General features: G+C 39.2%; 1 long non-coding RNA gene across 1 annotated transcript in view; it reads left to right on the forward strand.

The window, feature by feature from the left end:
• Nucleotides 1–14,632, forward strand: part of LOC118968435 (uncharacterized) — a 76,915-nt gene that overhangs the window by 823 nt on the left and 61,460 nt on the right. The window lies entirely within an intron of this gene.

The raw sequence follows: 14,632 nt of genomic DNA on the forward strand, positions 1-14,632 counted from the left end.
CACAGATTAAAAGCCAAGCTGCTTCTTGTCCATTCCTGAAAGCTAGGCTTCCCAGCAGATGGACAGGCTTCTCAGGCAGTTTGTAAAGATTGAACCACCTCCCAAGCGGACATGGGGAAGCTCCGTCGCTTTCAGATCAGGCAAGGAACATGAAGGAATATTTTCTTCTAGAACACCATGGTGGAGCTGTCGGGGCTCTAAGTGGCTCTAAATCAGAGACACGGGATCACAAGGTTCATCCCCGAAGCGTAATAAAATCTTGGTCCCCGAGCCACTTCGCTGGGGCATTAAATAGCATTTCGTACATCATAGGGTCACTCCTGTATGAAGCTAGTCTCCAGCAGAGAATGCCAGCTAGTAATCATCACGTACTGCGATTTCATCAGAAGGCTCGGAGTCACCGGCAGGAGAAGCTTAATAAAACAAGCACACACACGCATCTACGTACACAATGTCTTTGAACTAGTTACTTTTCATCCTCGAAACTATTAAGCTCTATCTTCAGCTGTGATTTTTGTTAAAAGCTCCTAATCTTGTCCTTCATGTTCTCTATACATTAACAGTATTCTAGAATAGGGCTCTTATATTTTTCCTCTCAAAATGAGGAGTTTCTCCCGCTTGGTTTTAATATTAACATTTTATTTGCATCTTATTAACCAACAGGAAGGATAATGCTAGGAGACAAATGCCTTTTAATTCCGTTTTCTATGAGCTAAATTTGGCTGAATTGCTAGCATTCCTGTGGGATCCTGTAGAATTCCTTTAGGGAATTGTTTTTCTTTTAACAGAAGCTTTAAGTGGCTTGCATTTGAAGAAATCATCTATATTTAACCTGGATCCCCCCTTTTCTATCTGATCCCCTTTATTTTGGGATGGGATTTACAGCATAATTGTTTAAAAAAAGTTGATCTGGAAAAGGCAAGTTGTCTGGTTTGGGCTGTGACATTTGCTAGCTGTATGATCTTGGTCAACTCTCTTCATCCCTCTAAGCTTCAGTTTCCTTACTTGTAAAAAGTGATAACAACCCAGCCTCTTGAGGTTGCTGTGAGGATTAAGTGAGATCACATGAATAACAGGCTAGGTAGAGTAGTAGGAGCTTGGGCTTTGGGGAGAAGTCAGTCTAGTTGAAATCCCTGTTCTTCACTTGAATGACCTTGAGCAAAAGTCAGTCTCACAGAGTATGATGACACATTAGATTACCACCTTCAATGTCATGCAGCTAAATTGAATCAAAATACATTCTATTAATTAAGGATATTATCCACACACATACATACATATGTATGGAACTCTGGAAGCAATACATACACACACATATGTGTATGTATGATACATACTTCTTTGTACAATAAGTTGCTTCCAGAATTGCTTTTAGGGAGGAATGTGTCCTAGTTTAGGAAACTGCCTTGGTAAGCCATTTGGAGCAGTAACTCCAAAGGCTATCAGTCATATGTAACTAAGGCCAGAAAACTGATGGTCATACTACTATATATTAACATCATAAAAATAAAAATAGAGATTACAAAATATTTTAAAAAATAAGAATTGGGCAGAAGAGTGAAAAGGGGAGTGATGCTGAGAAATGGAAGGGACAAGGGTCAAGCCATACCACTATGAGTTTGGAAATGGTTAACAGCCTTTAAGTATATCTTAATTAATCAGTAACAATTATTTAACAATTATTATCTGTTACATTATTTTAAGCTATTTATATGAATTAATAAAATACTTCCCCCTCAAAAAAATCCTATGAAGTAGGTGCTGTTTTCACCTTCATTTTGCTCATGAATAAACTAAAGCCCAGGCACACGAAGTAACTTGTCCCAATGTCACACAATAGTTCATAGTAATGGTAAAGGCATGACTCTATCCCAGGCATTTTGATTCTAGATGATTCTAATAGTATATACTGTAGTGTAATCACACTCCAGAGCATAATAATGGGTACTTCTTACTGCAAGAGGTAAAATGAGTAATGTTCACCCAGAGGAAAACATATTTGATCCTAGAGCTTCATTCCTATCTACTTTCCTTATCACTATCCACTTTGCTTATCAGAGATATCTAATAATAAATTTATGCTTTTCTTTTCGGTTGTTGTTGTAGGGGTAGGGGGTGATTTAGACATAATTTCCTTCATCTTCTCAAAACTTTAATAAAGTTTCCTACCCTCCAACACATTTTCCTTGTAGAAATTAATAAGGCAGTGCATCCTATCTTCATGAGCCTGGTGCAGGGCATATGAGATGTCAAGACCATTTCTAGACTGGAGTAATTTAGCTAAGCAAGAGCTCAGAATCAGAAATAAACTTTAGAATGTAAGCACCAGAAAATAATGTAGTGGAGAGAGTATTTGTCCTTCAAAATCTAGGGAATGAGGGGTTGGGTTCACCTTGCCTGGTTCTTAAGAGAAAGTATTTTCCAGCTGCATCTGGATCACAGTTGCTTTTCTTACAACTGAGAATACATAATATTCCAATGATATTTACCAGATAGGTTAGTCATGCATCAGAGTATAATAACGAGTGCTTCTGATTAATGTAAACAATTTCCCAATGGAGATGAAATTTCACCGAAGATGTTTTTGGAGGCTGGTGACATTTGTTCTTTACCACCTTATAGCGTTCTGTGTGCCTTCCGAGTTTTTGAACACACTTGTATGCAATTCGAGAGCATGCAACAATTCTAATTCACTTTCTCTTTCCCACTGGTGATTACACATTTCTACCCAATACTTTTCAATACATTGGGCACTCTAAGTTTATGTATGAATAACAAATGATGAGAAAGAGTTCTTCATTATAGAACATTAATCTTGAGTCCAACTTACAAGGGAGAGTGAGTGATATAAGGAAATAAAAGGGTTTTCCACTGGGTCTTCACTACTTGGACTAGTATGATTACATTGCCAAAGTGTGGGCTTTTTCCCCACACCACCAAGCAGTTCTCAGCTGGGTGACCTATTCTGACATTGTCTACCTGAAGATAGCTTAGCCAGATGGGAGAGATGCACAGTGCAAGGTATGGAGAAAGGGCAGAAGAGTTCCCATGCTCTGTGAACATGCCACGCACCCAGAATATCCACATGTTCCCTGCGTGGAAACCTCTCTGCACCCTGTCTTTGGGTGTCTGTGGAGGCTCCATTACGTAGGCATGATTGATGAAATCATTGGCCACTGGTGATTGAACTCAGTGGTGATAGCCCTCCTTTGATGGCTGAGACTAAAAGTTCCAGCCCTCTATCCATGTGTTACCTAGAGATTTTCCAGAAGTTGCTTCATGAGCATAACGAAAGACACCTTTATGACTCTTATCACCCAGGAAATCTCAAGCATTTTAGGGGAACTGTGCCAGGGATCTGGTAGAAAACCAAATATATATATTTCTTGTAATAAATCACAATATCACAGCTAGGGCAGACTAAAGTTTAGGAAAGGCTGAAAATAGAAACCTGATTAGTAAAGGTTTTAAGGGACCAACTGGGCTGGAGATGGGCAAGGGCCTGGGCTGATACATTGATGAGAAAGTTTGAAATGGAGCACTAAGTGGGTTTTTGTTAAGTCTAGGGAGATATAACTATTTTAGAGAGATATAGAGATTACGTAGGCTTAAGATAAATCTCTATTTCATTTCTGTACCCCAAGGTTTTTAAAGTTAAAAAATCCTAAAAATCGCTCTACATATGGACTGAAGGTGAAGATGACCATCTGTCCTCCTCAGAAATAATCTCTTGAATTTTGTTGTTTAATTTCAATTGTTAATAGTAACATCAGTCATTGTATTAATATAAGTTTGCAACTCATATCCTCAATAGTACTAACAAAGATGTATCACTGAAGCTCAGGAAACCAAAAACTTTCAAAGCCTATGCAAACATTATGTTCTTATTTCAGACTGTAGATTGCTCAGTGTGTGGGTACAGAAAGAAATGTATGACTATTTCAGTTGGAGTAGAAATCCGCTTAGTCATTTTCCTTCCTGTCTTAGACATGAGCAGTGGAGAGTTTAGCTAAGCTGTATGACTATGAAGCATATGCTGTAACTATAAAATGGATGTCAGAAACCTTAGTGTATTAAACAAAATTCACTAGTGATTTCAGTAGGTGCATGAAATTTAGTCAAGAACTGTAATGGGCTAGGTTCTCTTGTAAGTGTCCCTTCAGAGTCCACTGTATGTTCTTAACTTTCAACTGAAATAAACAACTCTTCTAGTTTTGAGTAAGCAGAAAGTTACTCAGAATGTTATTCAAATATTTGATACCTTGAAAGAATTTCAACTTGACTGATTCTCAAGAAGTTCTCCAGAGTTGTCTCTACTTACTTTGTCATATACCTACTAGCCATTATAATGTATGATAATTTCATTAAGGAATTTAAGGTAGATATGTAATGACTGTAGAAATAGGAAAATGATGTGTGTTTGATTTTAAAAAACAAATTACCATGGACTTAATGGACTTCTGGAAAGCCAAATTAATTAAATACTAGGCCTAGATCACCCATATTATTTCACTTTAAAATGAGTAATATAGTAGACTTTAAAGGAAAGTTTTAAGCAGCAATTCTTGGATAAACGTATAATCTTTGAGTAATATTAATTAGCACAAAAAAGATTAATATCACCGAATGAAGGCTTATTGATTATGTGATATAAGAACCTTAGAATTGTAATGCTTTTCAGGGTCTTACATGTAATTTTCAAAGAGTTTTCAATCTTTAAGTACAATCTTTTTCTTCTAATGTAGGCTTACCCTGAAGGTCAGCTTCCTATTCCTCCCTTGCTCAGTCCATTCAAACCGTAGTGGTCTCCTCAGTATTCCTAAATATACTGGCCATATTCCCAAGTCAGGGCCTTTGCACTTGTCTTTCTCATCTTTGGCACTCTTTTCTCCAGTTACTAGGGCAGCTTATTCTATCACTTATTTCAAAGCATTTGCTCAAATGTTACCTTCTCATTGGAGCTTCCTGTGAACAACTATTTAAAACTTCAACCCCCAGTGCCTATACTCCTTATCCTCCTTTCCTGCTTCATTTTTTCTCCATGGACTTTATTACTATATAACATAATTCATATTTAACTTACACAACTTGAGTATTGTTTGCCTCTCTTTACTACAACGAAGACAGAAGTGTCTATTTTATTCTCTGCTATATGCCTAGAATAGACAAACACATAAGAAGCAAACAATACTATTTGACTAATGTTTTCATTAATTTATAGCTACATGAATGAATTATATTTTTCAAGGTAATTAATAAACTGATACATGTGGGGCTACTTTGGAGGAAGTTTGATAATTCGCCTGACGTTTGACTTCCTCCTTTAGACACTTAAAGGCTTTTTAGCATAGTTAGAAAACCCACTGGGCCAGTCTAACCATATTATATGACAAATGAAGTAATAGAAGTCCCAGCAGCCAGAGACTTACCCAAATTCACAAAGCTGTGGATACCACTCTTGTTTAAATGCAAATAGACCACTTTCAGGTACAGTATGGATACAAGATACCCTGTAACTGAGTCATAGTCTCAGAATAATAAAAAAATTTGCAAGCATAGCAGAGAGCATTAATCAATTTCAAATACAGTGCATTTATCCAAACTCTTTTCAGAACAAACATTCTGAATAATGTTCTGTATAACATTTCACTAAGGCATGATTATAGATGCAGTATCAATATTGCAAAGTCTACAGTGGTGGTTCAGTATTTAAGATTTTAAGTCTCAGTGTTCTTTAAACTTTGTTCTTTACAGGGTGGATTTGGCAAAATTATACTTCACAGAAATGTATTCCACAAACAGATGATTCATAACCTATTCAGTTAACAGTGCTATAAGACAAATATTTAATTTAATTTAATGTCCAGCATTTTTAACATTACATAGAAGTGTTTACTTTTTTTTGTAAGGGCAAGAAATTCACTTAATAATTGGACCTCAAGGTGAAAAGCTTATAAGAAAATACAATACACACTAAAATAGCTATATAAGTTAATGCAGAAAAAGATTTTTAAACATGTAAATGCTTTCACTGACAATACCAGAATCAGTGATATCTTTTAGCTGGAAGGGAGGTAGATTCAATAATTTGTTGGCTATTGCTTCCAGTTTTGAAATTCTGTTAAAACTAGTTAATTGACATATCAAACTGTCTCTTAAGGAAAATGATTTGCCTCTTTATAGAGAAGGATGTTCAGGTTATGGAGTGAGGCATTCTGTCCAAGACTGGTTAACTTACCAAGTTAGAAGAGAATACCCAAAGAATGCAACTCTCCATTATTTTTCCTAGACTCAAGGACATTTCAAGTGTGTAAGGTCCAGGGTTATTCCTTATATTATTTTCAGGGCTGAGACAAATCGTGAGTTCAGGATTAAATGAACATTGAATTCAATCATTAAAGACAAAGACACATCAGAGGCAGCTTGAGAGGCACGCACACAGAGAGAATGTACTCATTTGGCCTGACAGAGAGGATGGGACTTAGATACTCAGGTCTTTTCCCCACACCAGCAACTGAGTCATCTTCTATTCTTTCTTCTCCCCTCCTATAGTCTTCAACTCCTGGGATCTCCCCAGAAAGTCTCAGAAAAACTCCTACATTGCTCTATCTTGAGGTGATTCTTCACCATCTGCTCAAATTCATTCCATGATTTAAAATGAAAAGAACTTTTTTCTAGTGATGATTTGCATTCTAGTTCTAAAATGATCAGCATCTCCTTCTTTTCCCTCCCAACTTAATACCTTGTCTTTTGCCTGTTCTGGGAAGACTCAGCATTTTGTGTCAAATAATAAAGCCATGATAATGTATGAATGAAGGAATGAGCGTATTGTGGTCTGTGTGCCAGTGAAAGGAAGAGATGTCCAAAGAGAGATGAGTCATAGATCAGAGAAACAAAACAAATTAGCATATCTTGGTATATAGGCCAAGAAAGAAATTTAGCTCTTGGTATTTCCCCATCCCTTCTCCTCTATTTTTATAAGGTATTTTTTAAAAGAACTTTATTATAATTTTATTTTTGTAATATCATTTGGCCAGCTGAGTTTGTCATCAGGTCAGGAACTTTTTACTAATGGTCAGGATACTTCCAACTGGAAGTAATAGAGCCTACTCCAAAGAGCTTACCAAAAAAAAAAAAAAGAGAGAGAGAGAGAGAGGGGGTCAGGGAAGGGTGACTTACTGGTTTTAATGACTGGAAATCCCAGAGGTATGTATGTGTTTAGGCATAGCAGGATCAAGGCATTTGAGCAAAGCTGTCAAGGTTTTGCCCATTTTTCCATGTTTTAGCTCTACATGCCTTTGTCTTTGACTGCCTCCTCAAATTCTCTGCTGCAGCCCAACATCCCCCATACTGCCAAGATGATTACCTTCAGTCCTAAGCCTTTGTCTGCAGAGACTGAAATCCTAAAGGAAGAGAAACCTATGCATGAAAAAGGTTAATTGGTTTTGCCTGTCTCTTGAGTCATTTACTGTGAATAAGAAATAACATTACTGGACTGGCCAGGCTGAAGTCATATGTACACCCCCCACCCACTGCTCTGCAGTCCGCAGAGGGCAGGTAGCCATCACACTTGACAGTGCCTCACAGGGATGGGGGTCGGTGGGCAGACAAAAACAGTAGACCTCCACCTCATTTCCTCTATATGACTTTTTGTTGGTTCTCAGGACCAATACCCTTTCTATCCAGATTATGTACAACCAGAGCTTTTGATTATCACGGGTTGGGGGTGGGGTGGGAAATAGAAATGTACTGCAACATGGGAAATCTAATTTTATTTTCATCCTTTCTTCTTTTAAAGTGCTAGATTATTGGCACAGAGGAAAAGCAGGCATTATTTTCAGGTACTAGTTAATGCTTTCTCTCCTCACTGTCCTATGCACTACCTGATTATGTGGGGAATAAGGGAAGCTTTGGTGTTGTTTTATGCTTAGAAATAAAGAGACAAAATAAATAATCTGAAGTATTTGCAAATATATTTATTTCCTCTAGATACAAGGTCAATGTAAAGTACATTCAGACAGTTTGACAGAACAAGCAAGTATGTTCCCAGGATCTCTTTTGAAGGTGAGCACTGAGTAACTCTTTTCAAGTTCATTGTCCATATATTTGCTAGGGTTCATTTTCTGTCAATTTATTTCCAGCAGTCTGCTGCTGTCCTTGCCATAGAGTGAGGAAAGTAGATAAATTGCCAGAAATGCGTATTGGCCAATCTTTTTGATTCATCCAGCCCTGATTTCAGTCTTTTAAGTAAATATGTTTTCGGTTTTAGCAGTCATGAAGACAAGTTCTTACTGAAAGTTTCAGGTAAAATAAGTCAATGTTTTGGTCTTTTTTTTCAAGCAAATTGATGATTTTAAGCAAATAGCTGCCCCCAGCCAATCCTAAATCACACTTTCTACTTGATGTAAATACAATTAGCTCAATCAGTCTCCCTTCTTTGAATATAACTAAGCTAATGTCCATTCCAGCCTTTGTTCATTACCCCTTCTTTCTTTAAGAATCATCCCAAATCTCTTCCACTTCTCTAACACACTGAGCAAGTGTCTCCTCCTCCATGGAACAGATCTGTGCCGCCTGTGGTCCTCACTTCATGAAGCTGCCTTCAGTGATGTCACATTGGCAACTTATTTACACCCTATGGAAATTGAAAATTAGCAAACCCTACAAATCAGGGCTGTTTTTGTTTTCATATTTGAGAGCTGGTTGTTACATTTTTGCTAGCACCCTATTAACCATGGAACTGACTACAGCCTCCAATGACCTTTCTAATGGTGCTTGAGAGCTTGAGTTTCATGTCAGATAAACTGGATAAACTTGAGTTCTGGCTCATCTATTTAATATTTTTGTGACAGTAAGCAAATTATTTCTCCTCTATTATTTTTCTTAAGTAAAATAATACATGTGAAAATGCTGGCATACAGAAGTTCTGAGTAACAGTATCTATTTCTCCAATACTCTTGATCCTTTACACCTATACCATCCAAAGTTTTGATTAGCTATTTTTTTCTGGTTGTATGTTGATGTCATTTGTATTTGCTCTTTCTTTTACCACAAAGCCACCAGCCTATAAAAGGACCATAGTAGTTTCTTGCTTAGTGTATTTGTTAGGCAGTGAACCCATAAAAATGCTGCTTGAGAGCATACTTGTGGGGTAAGCATTCAGAAAGTCAGGAATGGTGTCCACTGATGCCTGAACTGCATTTAGCAAAAGACGAAGGTGGCAACAACTAGTGAAGAAAGAACTGGATTAGGAGTAAGATGTATGAGTTTCAGTTTCAGAACACAGCGTCTAAAAAGCTCATGAACTCCAATATAAGATAACTCTAGGTTGAATCCCAGTTCTATGTCTCATTATGCAGCCTTTGCCAAGTTACTGACCTCAGCTTTCTCATCTGTTAGATGGACTTAGAGTAGCTTTGTACTTATCCTCAAAAGTTAAGAGGGTCAGATGTTTAAAGGCTGCTAAGCGTGCAGATAGTAGTCTCTAAATAAAAAGGGCTATTTTCATTCTTCCACTAGTTAATTGCGTGGATTAATCTTCAAGGCTTATAGACATTAAATCCACCTATGAAAGTAAGAGGGCTGATTTGCTCTCTTAAAGGGGCTTTTTATTTTGACAAAATTCTCTGTGCCTAAAGCCCTTTATTCTAGAAACAGAAGACTTAATGCCATAATCCCTTTCCAGTCTCACATCTCCTATCCCAGGACCCCAATCATGTGTATAGCAGTTTCCAACCAGTGTCCTACCATCTGCTTCTATTTTCCATTCTCCAAAGTTCCCCTGGTCTTCTTAAGGCAGACACACACACACACACACACACACACACACACACACACACACACACACACACACAAATTTGATTATGTCACTCCTTTTCTTTAAAGCTCCGCTGGAGTCACTTCACCTATAAGATGTGGTCACTTCACCTGCAAGATGAAAGCTAAACCTCATAGCAAGATCTCTGATGTTCTTGACCTTCTTGCTCCTAGTTTCATATTTGCCCATCTCAGTTTCATATCCCAACACTCCCTTAGGAAACCTATGCTTCAATCAGATTAAGCTCATTGTTTCCTAACATACCACAGCAGTCTTTCTCAACCTAGGGCATTGCCTATGTGATTCCCTCAGCCTGAAAAGCACCCACCACGCCCATCCCTTTGTCTTTCGGAGATACTCTACTCATATTTCAAGACCAGCCTCAAATGTTAAGTTGTCTTTTAAGCTTTTCCTGACTCCCTGAGGCAGGGTTAGTCATGCTGCCTCTCTTCCTGCAGTACTAGCCTTTACCTCTTTGAATTATATTTATCTGTTTACAGGTCTGGCTCCTCCACTGAAACAGCGACTCCTCAGTAGTGAGGTGCCACAAATCTGGAGTCAGACTGTCTGGCTTACTAACCCGTGCCAACACTTTCTAGATGTATGAACTCAACTTCTTCAATCCCCAGCTTTCTTACTATAAAATGGAATGTTCCATTTCTACAATAATTAAGAAAGAAAGTGCACGTAAACCTCCTACCTCTATGCCTTCCATATGTTAAGGGCTCAATGAATGTTATAAACGGTGATGTTGATAATGACGATAGAGGACATAGAAGAGCAGGAGGGGAGAGAAAACATGATGGAAATGAAACCTCATTTATCTTTTCAGTCCCTGGACCACTTCCCAGCTTCTTGCACCTATTAAGTGGTTAATGCATGCTTGTTGATAGAATGGTTGTGCTACTTTACAGCTAAAATGACAGACACCAGACATGTTTCTCATAACCGTCCACGACTTTGAGTACTGGTCATATTACCGTACTTCACAGGTTTGTCTAAGCATTTCAGTTGTTCTTATTACGAACTGAAACAGGCTTGAAAAGAAGGAAGAAGCGGTGATTCCCAGTCAAGAGAGCAGCCCCACTAGTAGGCACCACCTGGGTCTAAGTGCAGTCAAAGCAAACTCCTTTGATGTGCTCTGAAAGCCTGAGGGCAAAACAGAAACTCAGCCAGGGGTTGGAATGCAAAGGGCTTGGAATGAAAATGTGTGTTCCCGCAGGGAGGGAGAACTAGAGGGAGGGACTGTGCTCATTGAATAAAGAAACCCTTGGACTAGAAAGAACTGGAATATGGAGTAGAAGCCCAAATTAGCAGAATGGCATACTCCAAAGGCAGTTAAGCAGATAGAAACCTGATACGCAGGACACAAAACTACGACAAATTCTTGCAATTAGTCCTAGAGATCAGCCGGGAATTGGCCTAAGGGTGCGGTGGGAATGGGACCCGTGAAAATAAATTGGGGAAGGAGAAGAACCGAGGAGGTGGAGAGAGAAGCGGTGCTGCTTAATTTAATTCAAAGAAGTGGGGGGGAGGGGCGAAAATGCTCTCCTGTTTTCATTAAATAAAGGGTGCTGTCCAGATCGAGTCGTCTGGGTTTTTTTTTTGCAATGGGTAGAGAAAACAAAACAAATACAAATAAAACAGGAAAAAGAGGGGTGCTTTCATCTTTTCTTCCACCGCCCTTCTTGCGATCGAGTCCTTCCTCCAGCCCCAGAGCCGGCACGCGAGGGTTTTATTCCCCTTTGCTGCCCAAAGCTTGCCGCCTTCCGGGTCCCCAGCAGTCGAATCCATTCTCCAGAGCTGAGCTGTATTTGGTCCCGAGACCAAACTGGCCAGCAAACTGTCCCAGTCCTCTGTCCCTCTCGTCTCCGTTCCCCCTTCCCGCCTCCCTCGGGTCCCTCCGCGCCTCTGCCCAGCTGTCACCTGCTCTCTTCCAGCGTCTCCAACCCGGCGGCCGGAAGGGGGGCCCGTCGGTACTCCTGGAGTGTGACAAATCCCAAAGGGCCCTCTCACCCTTCCTCGTCAATAAACCACTGTCTGAGGAATGTCATTTCCACAGCCGAGGACCATTGTGTCTACACCCCGCAAGACAGATACAGCGCGCGCCCCCGGGCTGCCGGCTCGGGGACACCTGGGGCCCCCGAGCGCCCGGAGGGCAGTGCCCCGGCCCCAGTCCTCGCCGCCACCTGCCCAGGCGGGGGCGGTGACGGCCCCCAGGATCCTGGGGCTTCTTCGGGCGGAAGAGATCACGGTCAAGGTGTAATCCCTTCAACTGGTTCTGAGATTTTCTGTTCCTCCAGGTGATGGTCCGCCGCCTGCCTCCTTGGTCAGAAGTCATTGATTCATTCTTTGCGGGAAATGGAGGACTGACATACACTGAGGAATGTCACAGACATGTTACACAGAATAAGCAAGTGCCTGCCCTGTCCTTCGTTATCACTAGAAAGAAATCCAAGGTTTTCCCAAATTTTTGCTGGAAACACTCCTTTTAGCCCCACACTTCCTATGAATTTTCATCATAAATGGCACTTACCCATTATATATAAAGTCTAGAAATGATGATTGCACTTTTTTCAACACTTGAAGTTACCAAGAATGAATAAAACTATTTTTATTGGAAGGAATTCCTAAGCAACCAAGAATGTGTAACTTCAGGAAGGCTACTTGAATTGCTCTTCTGGAAACCAGAGACAGAGTTGTGAAATAATTGACAATACAACTGTGTTGGTTGCACAAAGTGAAAGGCCTGCTCCTGTTTTAAGGGTTCTGGGGTATTGTTTTATATTTAGGTAAGAATGCTGATCTTGGCATAATTGATACATAGAAAGTTATTGAATTGATGTGGGAAACAAAATCTTAAGAAATCCTTGAGCATTCTGAAAGGAAGCATTTAGTTCTCTGCCACTCAAGAAAAAAGGAACAGTTCAGCTTTCAAAATGTATCTGCATTATACAGCCAGCCAATAAAAATAATCCTCACTCAAGCAATTAGGGGAGAGCACGGGGTTGCAGTTGGGATTTTTAACTTGGTTAAAGCAAATAAAATACTGCACAAGGGATGAAATCAAACTTGTTGAAACTTGGATTTGCAGAAATATAAGGTAGCTTGGAGAGGATGAATTCAGGTGGAAAATGACCTTTTTATTATGTTCAGGAAGGCATTAGAATGTCAGAAGAAATGCGGGAAAGGAGATTTATTACCGGAAGCACAGTTGACAAGTTCCATTTTGTTGAGTATCCTAGATGGAGGAAGGAAACCAGCATTTCAGGAGGTGATTTAAAAAGCTCTACAAAGTGTTCAGTAATCAAGGACACCTGAATGGAGAAGGAGCTTGGTGCTCTCAGCCTGCTGAGAGGCTCCTAGAGGCCTCAAAGTACCCTATTCCACCACTGATTTATATTTGTACTAGGTAGATTATATGATATAACATGGGATAGACTCAATGTAATACTGAATATGTAAGTATGTATATATCTATATGTATATCCAAAATATATGCATACTGAATATATATATACATTGACTATATATATACACACACACTGAATATACCTATACAGTATATTATGTATATATACTGAATTATGTATACATACAGAAATATATACATATATATATATTCAGAGATTCAGAGGGTAACACTTCTATTAAACATTCCTTAAATTTTACATATTCATTTTGTGTTGTGATGTGATTTTCTGCTCCAGCGAATACACTCAGTGAAGACAGAGAATTGTTGGTGGTGGGATGTGGGGAAACTACTTTTTTCTGCTCTATCCCCAGTGCCAAGGAAAGTGCCTAGCAAATAGTAGGCACTCTATAAATATTTTTAGAATACGTGCATGAATGAATGCTGGAAAATAGTCTATATGTTCATTTGGATCTAATTAGCATATTGCTGACATTACTTTTTGTGTCAGAGGGGTGCTAATTAATTACTTACAGGAAAAATAATGAAAGTAAACTCACTGCAGATCCCTGGACACTGAATGTGAAGATGACAGTCCTTCCTTTTTTTCCTTAGTTCTTTCTGTCAACAAGAATGTGGTTGGAATCTCATTTCAGATACCAAATGATGCCCCTGCTATGGCAAGGAATATTTTTGTATGTCTTATGTCTTTGCTACCTCCTACTCCCCCTTCTCCTCTGTCTCATGTGTGCACTACCCTCAGGAAATGCCCCCTGCTTACACCCATCCAGGAATGTATTTTTCCTGGACTAGTGCCTTTTACTTAGGATCTTCCCATACTTTTTCCTCCCTCATTAAATGTTACCTACCCCTTTTTCTATTCTCTCCATTCTGCTTTCCATACAGATTTATGCTTCCTACATTAATATATTTTTACTTTGTTAGATTATGTAGACAGAATTGGGGGGCCACATAATACAGCTACTTTCCCAGTGAGGCTAATCTTCCTACAACATTGACAAGCAAGAAGCAACATGGGTGAGAACTCAGTCTCTGGACATAAGACAGATGTGCTTTCTGCCTTTTATGAATTATGTGACTTTGGGCAAATTACTTAACATCTCTAAGCTCAGGCCCTTCATTTAATAGTAAATGTCAAAGCAGATCTCATCTACTAGGTCACTATGAATATAAAAAAAGAAATTTCAGGGAAAGCATATGCATCAGCTACTACTAGTAACATCCTTGATAAGTGGTGTCCAGACTCCATTTCAATGCCCTCGGTGTTGGGGAAGGAGATCACCACTTTCTTTAGTCAGTCAATTCTTTGTGAAGACACATTGTTCCCCTGCTATGAAGATCTTTTAAAATAAGCCTAAGCCTGCTTCCTTATAGCTTCCATC

This window comes from Manis javanica, chromosome 3 (genome assembly GCF_040802235.1).
Source record: "Manis javanica isolate MJ-LG chromosome 3, MJ_LKY, whole genome shotgun sequence".
Classification (NCBI taxonomy): Eukaryota; Metazoa; Chordata; class Mammalia; order Pholidota; family Manidae; genus Manis; species Manis javanica.